This window comes from Suricata suricatta, chromosome 3 (assembly GCF_006229205.1).
Source record: "Suricata suricatta isolate VVHF042 chromosome 3, meerkat_22Aug2017_6uvM2_HiC, whole genome shotgun sequence".
NCBI lineage: Eukaryota > Metazoa > Chordata > Mammalia > Carnivora > Herpestidae > Suricata > Suricata suricatta.
The window spans coordinates 128335025-128343740 of NC_043702.1; the positions used below are offsets into that span (position 1 = coordinate 128335025).

The 8716-nt window shown below is 36.5% G+C and overlaps 1 protein-coding gene across 3 annotated transcripts in view; it reads left to right on the plus strand.

Moving 5' to 3' along the window:
- Positions 1-2461: 2461 nt before the first annotated feature.
- RALGPS2 (Ral GEF with PH domain and SH3 binding motif 2) overlaps positions 2462-8716 on the plus strand; it is a 170058-nt gene continuing 163803 nt past the window's right edge. For 2 of the 3 annotated variants that reach the window (XM_029935139.1, XM_029935140.1), the window contains exon 1: positions 4269-4291. The gene's annotated coding sequence lies outside the window, so the exon portion shown is untranslated. Of the gene's footprint in view, positions 2594-4264; positions 4292-8716 lie in introns of those variants that run through there. The other variant, XM_029935138.1, reaches the window with a different exon arrangement.

The window sequence follows — 8716 nt, forward strand, 5'->3', positions numbered from 1 at the left end:
GCCCTAGCGCTGCGCCCCCGAAGCCGGCAGCCGAGCTGGCCGCCGGCGAACCCGCGCCCGCGGTCATGGTGACCTGTTGCGGACCGGCCCGCAGCCCGGGTCGCCCGTCAGCCCGGGACCCGGAGGGGCTGGTCCTGCGCTGGCCTCCGGCCCGGAGCGCGGCAGGGGTCGGGGGCGCGACCGGAGGTCGGGTTGCTGTACAGCTAGGAGCGGGCGTACTGAGAGAAGGAGAGATTCCGGACGGATCTGATCAAACACTTGCAAAGCCGGGCTATCTGTCTGCAAATATCCGGAATTCCATTGCAGTATCGGATTAGGTAGGCTCATAAACACCATGCTTTGGAGGTGATTTGGCAGAAACCCGAGCCAAGAGTGAGGAGCTAAGATCTGGAAAATAGCCGTAAACCTGTGCGGGGCTAAATTATCCTCCCACCTGCCCCCCTTGGAGCTCTTTTCCTGTAGCTGTGTGTTGTGTAGACGCAGGCCAGTTTCAGTGTACGTGGGCGTGTTTGGGAAGAAGCTGCGAGCTGATAGGAGGTACCTTAGTACAAATGTTAATTTGTTTGAACTGGGAGGGGTAAAGGAGGAGGAAGAAAGGGCATTGATGTTAACTGTGGAGGAGGGGCAACTGAAAACACTAAATTTCTGTTTAAGAAAGCGGTTAAAAAAAAAAAAAGTAATACCCGGCGTTTAAGACCGTAAAGTAGGAAACACGAGCAGCAGTTAATGGAGTTTTACCTTTTATGTGCCCTGGATTTTTTTTTTCCTTCCTACGCTGTAGTTGTTATATAGAGCCTTGTTTTCGTCCTGGTGTTTATGAATTGATTTTGGTGTATTTTTTTAATCGCCGTAAGTTGGCTCTTGTTTTAAGTCCCTTTGAAGATGACCATCAGAATCTTGGGAAACTTTTCGATCCATGCAGTCACAGATCATAGCGTGCTAGCCATAAAGCCTGTTCCACCCAGATAATTATGCTTGTGCAAGTGGTGTACAATCATAAATATAATGTATATTACTGTACTGTTACTGCTGAATATCTTACTGTGAACTTTGGAATTATGAAGGAACATATCCGAACAGTACTATTTTAATAAAAATAACTACTAACTCCAGCGTTGTGGGCATACGGTTCATAATCTAGTTTTAAAAAATTTGGAAAATAACTTGTTTAATTTGCTTAAAGATCAAATATAAAGATATTAGATACTTTTTTGCATTAATAATTTCACTGTAATTTATTTTAAGCTTAGCTTCCCTCTTTAAAATTCGGTCTAATAGTTTTGAAATGGTAAAATCTATTTTTCCATTTTATCCCACCTTTAACTGAATTAAGGAATTGGACTTTAGAAAATATTCTGGGTGGGACATCGAAAATACTGTTCATTTCCCCTAAATTATTCCACGTTGCAACAGAACTTTAAAGATGGTTCTTGCTTTATCAAGGTTGCAACATGTTTTTCTCATGTGTGTGTGTGTGTGTGTGTGTGTGTGTGTACACATATATACCAGAAAGAACACACCAAAATTTCTTGGAAGAATTTTTTTGAACTCTTTTACTTTGTGTACTTTTATTACACACATAAGTAATATACTTGTGTGTGTGTTTAAGTACCTAGATGTGTCTTTTTCAGTTTATCACGTTATTACAGTTGAGACTGTAGTTATTTGCAATGAATTTTAGTTAAGAATATTGTTTGTGTTTTTCCTTCTAAGAATAGTGGGAATTATTACTGAGTGAACAAAAACATTAAGACAGTTGTTTAAAAAGTATGCTGATGTTTATATACACTGGGTATCTGGTTCCCAAGTGTAACCCAAAATAAACATTCTACCTGAAGTCAGATGATGCAGAGTTGACATGTGGTTAAACAGCTTTAGTCTTTTGGTTTGTATAGTTAAATATTTGCTAAAAATAATTCTCTCTGGCACTTTTTTTTTTATAAGGGAGTCTAATTTTTTTTTAAGTCTAAATTTTTAAAACATCTCTCCTTTTTCTGGCACGAGTGTGTGTGTGTGTGTGTGTGTGTGTGTGTGTGTGTGTGGGTGGCCTGGTGTCCTACTGTTCTTTCATAGAATCTGAGAACCGTTACTATTAAAATCAGAAAAACTTAACTGCAAGTGATAGTTTTTTTTTTATTAAAATATTACAAATGTTGGTATAGTTCTCTTAACAGGTAACAAAGCTTTTATGTGTGTGTTATTGATACTTAAATATATGAATATTTCTCGTTGACTGGACTGCCAGTAATTAACTTTGACCCTATGTAGGTGTTATTATCTCCCTTTTATTTATTTATTTTTCTTAGAAAGAGAGAGCATGAGCTGGGGAGGGACAGAAGAAGGAGAGAGAATCTTAAATAAGCTTGATGCCCGAAGCTGGGCTTGATCTCACAACTATGAGATCATGACCTGAGCCAAAGTCTGGGGTTGAGCTGACACAGCCACCCAGGCGCCCCTGTTTCCATTGTAGATGAGGAAGCACATCAGTAGTAAGCAAGCAGTCACCAGTCCTAAGTTGTAGCTGTTGCTATAGTCCAGCGCTCCATCTCCAGAGGGCAGAGCTTGGGGAAAGCATTATCATCTAGTGTTACAGGTCAGTGTACAATATGGTTACTGGTTTACTTTTCCAGAAATTTCTAAATAACTTTTAAATTGGAAACCCTACTCTTAATTTAAATGTAATTAGTTGAATTTGCTTTCTTTTCATGAGTTAAACTTTAAAACCTATTTAAAATCTAAAAGTATTGCTTTTTTTGCTATATAAAAAAGACACAGTTTTCATATACTTTTAATGGCATAAATGTCTTGAGAATAAGATGTATTAAAATCAATCCTATCTTTTGAATATTAGGTTTTTATAACAACTATATTTAGAATAAAATTATCCCTTTAATCTGAAATCTATATTTTTTCAGTTACTCAGTTGTCAGTGAAAAATAATTCAAAAAAGTTGAAATTCTACCTCACTCAGCCTGAGAGAGGTTCCTTGGAGAGGAAAGTTAATGTATTGCATTACCCTATAAATTGTTTCTTTAAATGTGTCTTATTCCCATTGGTTTAGAGTTCCTCTTTAGTGAGAGAATGAAGATTGGGTGTGATAAATTTCGGTAACTTGCAAGTAATGTGGAATCTTTCTTTTTTCTTTTTTTGGCTCTTACTTGATTAATGTGTTGAGCTTTTGGTTTAGGAAAATGTTTTACTACATAGTTAAAATATAAACATCTACGTGTTCTATGGAAAGAAAAAACGAATATGAATACACACAGTAACTTTATTTTTTAAATGTTTATTTGTCTATTTATTTGTTTAGAGAAAATGAGAATGGAGTGGGGGAGGTGCAGAGAAGGGGAGAAAAAGAATCCCAAGCAGGCTCCATGCTGTCAGCACAGATCCAGACTTGGGGCTCCAACCCAGGAATCGAGAGATTTCGACCAGAGCCAAAACCGACTCAGATGCTTAACTGAACCATCCAGAGGCCCCTACCTAGAAACTTTAATAAGTAAAGGCTAGTTATGGACCTAGGAAGAGTATAAATAGCTGTGTTCATGACTTAGGTTGAGGTTCCCTAGTGATTTATGTGTCACTACTGAGAACTCTTGAATGGTACAGGCTCTTGAATGGTACGTTGCTCTGGAGTATGAGAGGCTTAAAATGAAGTTTTCACTTTGAACTTAAGTGATACCTTTCTGTTATTTTACCTTTATGACATTTTCTCAAAACGCATTTTCACTTTTAGGTCGATTTCCTTTTTGCTGATTCTTGGAAGAAGCCCTTTTCTGAAAACCCTGTTTAAATAGGATCCTTATCGCACTGTACCCTTACCTTTATTTTTCTTTACAACATTAATTTATCTGACATTAAACCACACATGAATTTGTTTATTATTTTCCTCCTTCTGGACGTAAGCTTCATAGGGCAAGGACTTAGTTTTCTTCACTGTTGTATTCTTAGCACCTAGAAAAGTACCTGGCACATAGTTAATGCCTAGGTGTTATTTGTGGGGTGAGTGAATTAATTGACATCAACAGACACAAAAACCATTAGTTTTGTTTTAAAACAAACAGTTGTTGACTTTAAATAATACAACTATGCAGTTAAAAAGAAAATTGTACGACAGGACTTAGAATGAAAAACACCGTCCCCTGTCTTGGTATAACTTTCCCTCCTGTATTCTGCTCTTAGAGTAACCATTTTCCAGACTTGTAGCTGTTTCTTCTGATATTTACTCCCTTATTTTAAAATATTACTTGTCTTTCAATTTTAGACATCTCCTGGCTTGCTACTGTGGAAGGTGAGTCTGTGCTTTCGGATTCTTAGGTCTCCTTGAAAATCCTCTCCTTTATCTCCCAGTGTATCATGCTTTTGGTTAAATCAGTGTTCATTGTTCACATTATTATGACTTTGTAAATATGTTCACTGTTGAATTTTGCAGCATACTAAGATTATACTTCTTGGAGTTAAAATTTTTATTTTTGGAATTTTGCTTAATTTCCAAAAAAATTGTCTCTAATTTTTTCTTTTAAAGCTGTCTCAGTATATTTAAACTCATCAGATTGTTCAGTTTTTTTAAAAAATTGGGAACCCCCTGGGTCTTTTTGTGCTTTTGCTCAAATCTGTACTGTGGCTTGCCACTCCCGCCGTATAGCTTTAGCCTGCGATTTCCCTTCATGAATCTGAGAGTTCTCTTTGCCTTTTCCTTCTGTCAGAGCCTGTGCTCTGTGTCTCCATGCCTTCTTCTTTCTCCTTTTATACCTCTGTTTTGGTGGAATGCATTCCTCCATAACTTTCAAGAAAGAGTGTATGATGAGGTGACATTTTTGAAATGTATGTATTGCTGAAAATAACTTTCTTTCCCACTGATACCTGGTTAATAGTTTGGCTGATCTGGGTATAGAATTCCAAAGTAAAATAATTTTCCCTCAAGATTTAAGGGATTGCGCTATAATTTTTTAGTTTCAAGTGGTTGTTCCAAAGTGTTAATGCCAGTTAGTCTTCATCTTTTTTTTTTAATGTTTTTTTTTTTTTTTAATTTACTTTTGAGAGACAGAAACAGTGTGAGCAGGAAGGGTCAGAGAGAGAGGAAGATACAGAATCTGAAGCAGGCTCCAGGCTCTGAGCTGTCAGCACAGAGCCTGATGCGGGGCTCGAACCCATGAACTATGAGATCATGACCTGAGCTGAAGCCAGGCGCTTAACCGATGGAGCCACCCAGGTGCCCCAGTCTTCATCCTTTATATGTGACCTCTCCCTGTTAAGATTTTTTTTACGTCATCAGTATATCTGACACGTCCCTGATGTTGTATGTGTCTTGTTTGCATCTTACTTTATGTGCATGGAACCTAGTGGGCCCTTTCAACCAGCAGCACCCGTATTAGTTGAGAGGAGAGATAGTCTAGTACATGAGTCAACAAAGTTTTTCTCTAAAGGTCTAGGTAGTAAATATTTTAGGCTTTGTGGGCCAAACAGTCTCTGTACTCCTAGCTTTACTTTTGTAGAGGGAGGATTAGCCTTTGCCTTAGTGGGAGTAGGGTGGGTTTATAGAAGCAGGAAAGAAGATGGAATACAGTTGACCCTTAAACAACACAGGGTTAGGAGCGCCAACTTCTGTGCAAAAGTCCACATAGAACTTTTGATCTCCCCAAAACATAACCACTAATAGCTTATTGTTGACAGGAAGCCTTACCGAAAATATAAACAGCTGATTAATACATATTTTGTATTTTGTATGAATTGTATACTGTATTCTTACAATAAAGGAGGCTTCAAGAAAGAAAATGTTACTAAGAAAATTGTAGGAAGAGGAAATACATGTATAGTCCTGGACTGTACTTACTGAGAACCATCCATGTGTGAGTGGACCCATGCCGTTAACCTTGTGATGTTCAGAGGTCAGCTGTGTTCGGATAGAGACATGATGATGGTGGCGTGGAGTTTTCACCTAAGGTTTCCTGTTTACCTTAGTGTATGGGAAGTGAGGTTGTTAGCTAACGTCAAGAAGAATACCAAAGTGTATTGGGAGGTTTGAAAGGAGAGAAAAATATATGATATAGTCATCTATCAAAAAGTGAACAGAAAGAATAGGGAAGGACAGTGTTTTTCCAGACAACAGCATTAAGGGCTCACTTGCATGTCATGTTTCTGACTTTAATAGGAATACCTCTAAAATCTCATAATTAAGTGTGATATCTTACTATAGGTATTTTTAAATTAGCTAGTTATTAATCTAATCATAAATATTTTCATGCATAAGTAATATGTACTTATATGTATGTATATATATGTTTATACATACAAACTTAGCCTATAGTACTATAAAGTTTTTCCTAAGTACTGATTTTGATTTAGAAATCATTCATTCATTTATTCACTTAAAAGTCACGGAGCATTTTCTTTGTACTAGGAATAGTTCTTGGTGCTAGGGATACAACAATAAACAAAAAGATAAAAAATTTGCTTTTATATGAATTTATATTTTAACCAGCTAATATGTAATATGACTAAATTATACAGACTCTGAAACAATAAGTAAGGAACATTTATAATGTTGTGATGTGTTGTGAAAAGATTTCCCCCTTGAATTAGTTAACACACCCATCACCTCACATACTTACTTTTTTTTGTGTGTTAGAACATTGAAGTTCTATATTCTTAGCAAATTTTAATTATATATTAAATATATATTATATACAATTATGTATATAATATTTGTATATGTATATATGTGTGTGTATATGTGTATATATATATATTGGATTCCTCATACACTGATAGGAATGTAAATTGATATAGCTACTTTGGATGACATTATGGGAGTTCTTCAGATTATTTAACGTAGAATTACCAAGAGGAATGATAACATGTCCCTGCAGAATTGTACATAAATGTTTATAGCAGCATTATTCATTATAGGCAGTAGGTAGAAACAACCCAAATGTCTATACACAAACGAATGAATAAACAGCATGTAGTGTATCCATACAGTGGAGTAGTATTCAGTCATTAAAAGGAGTGCTACCATATCAGAGAACCTTGAAAATATGAAGCTAGGTGAAAGAAGCAGTCAGAAAATGGCACGTGTTATATGACTCCATTCAGGCAAAATGTCCAGAACAGAGAAAATCTGTAGGGACAGGAGGTTAGTGGTGCGTAGAGCGGGGAGAGGAGTGGGGCAGTGGGAACTAAAGGGCATTGAGTCTCTTTCTGAGATGATGAAAATGTTCTCAGATTGACTGTGGTGATAGTTGTACGTACCACTGAATTATGAACTTTATTTTCATTTTCTTTTTTAAAGTTTTAATTCCAGGATAATTAATATCATGTTATATTAATTTCAGGTATTCAGTATAGTGATTGAGCAATTTTGTATACTACTCAGTGGTCATCATAATAAGTGCACTCTTAATCTCCTGAATTGCACACTTTAAATAGGCGAATTGTATCTCAATAAAGCTGTTAAAAATAAGACATGACAAAAATAATAGTAATGTGAGGACATTGCTACCACAAAAACCTTGTGTATGTGTTTAACTGGTCTTGTAAGGGTGGGAAAATGTTTCACACTGGATGTAAACATTTCTTACTAGTTGGACTAAGGTTAAGGAGGAGAGCGGGGAAAAAACTGAAAGGGAAAGGGACTGGTTTAGAAAAAACAGCATGTGTAACATAATCTCAGCTATGTAAAACCTAAATCTTAAAATGAAAATGGTAGTTGTATTTTTTTCTTTGTTATATTTTTCTGGTTGTTATATTTTTCTGGTGGTTATATTTTTCTTTGTTGTATTTTTATTTTATTAATAGAAATAGCTAAAACTAAAGAGTCAGTGCAAATAAAAAAATAAGTTATAAAACCTGAAAAAACATAACAGCTTTTTTTCATAACAAATCCCAGCAGGGCACAATCCAGAAAAAAATGTATACATAATGTGTATTATGCTTTCCGCGAAAGTAGTGCTACACATCAGTGAAAAAGAAGGAACTCTACTGCTCTTTCCAGGAAGTATGGGTAAATATCACAAGCAATGTTGAGCAGACATGGTATATATACTGGATGATTCTTTTATTCTGAGTTTCAGGAAAAGGTTAAACTCAGCTGTGTTGATAGAAGTCAGAGCAGAGTTACGGGGCTGGGACTAGAGGGGCAAGGCCTCTGGAGGCTGGGTGTGCTCTCTCTGCTCACGTGATGGGTGGTTACTGCACATAACTGTACACTTTAATATTTTATATATCAATAGAAAAGTAAAATGAAATCAGAAATTTTTAAATCTGATACATAAAAAGCTTTTGTATATTTGTCAGTTATATTTCAATTAAAAATAAATAAATAGAGGGGTGCCTGGATGGCTCATTTGATTAAGTGTCCGACTCTTGATTTAAACTCAGGTCATGATCTCATGGTTTGTAAGTTCAAGCCCCACATCAGGCTCTGCACTGACAGTGTGGAGCCTGCTTGAGATACTCTTATTTTCTCTCTCTCTCTCTCTTTCCCTCTCTCTTTCCCTCTCTCCCTCTCCCTCCCTTCCCCCCCTCACTGTGCCTCCCATGTGTGTGCTTTTTCTTTCTCTCTCAAAGTAAATAAACTTAAAAAAAAAAAGAAAAAATTTAAAACTAAAACAAGGGAAAAATAGCTTTTGTATGCTTCAGGAATACCTATATGGCTTTCAAAGATAGTTTTTCTGTGCCATTATTTTTAATGGTTGCATGGTATCATGTTGTATGC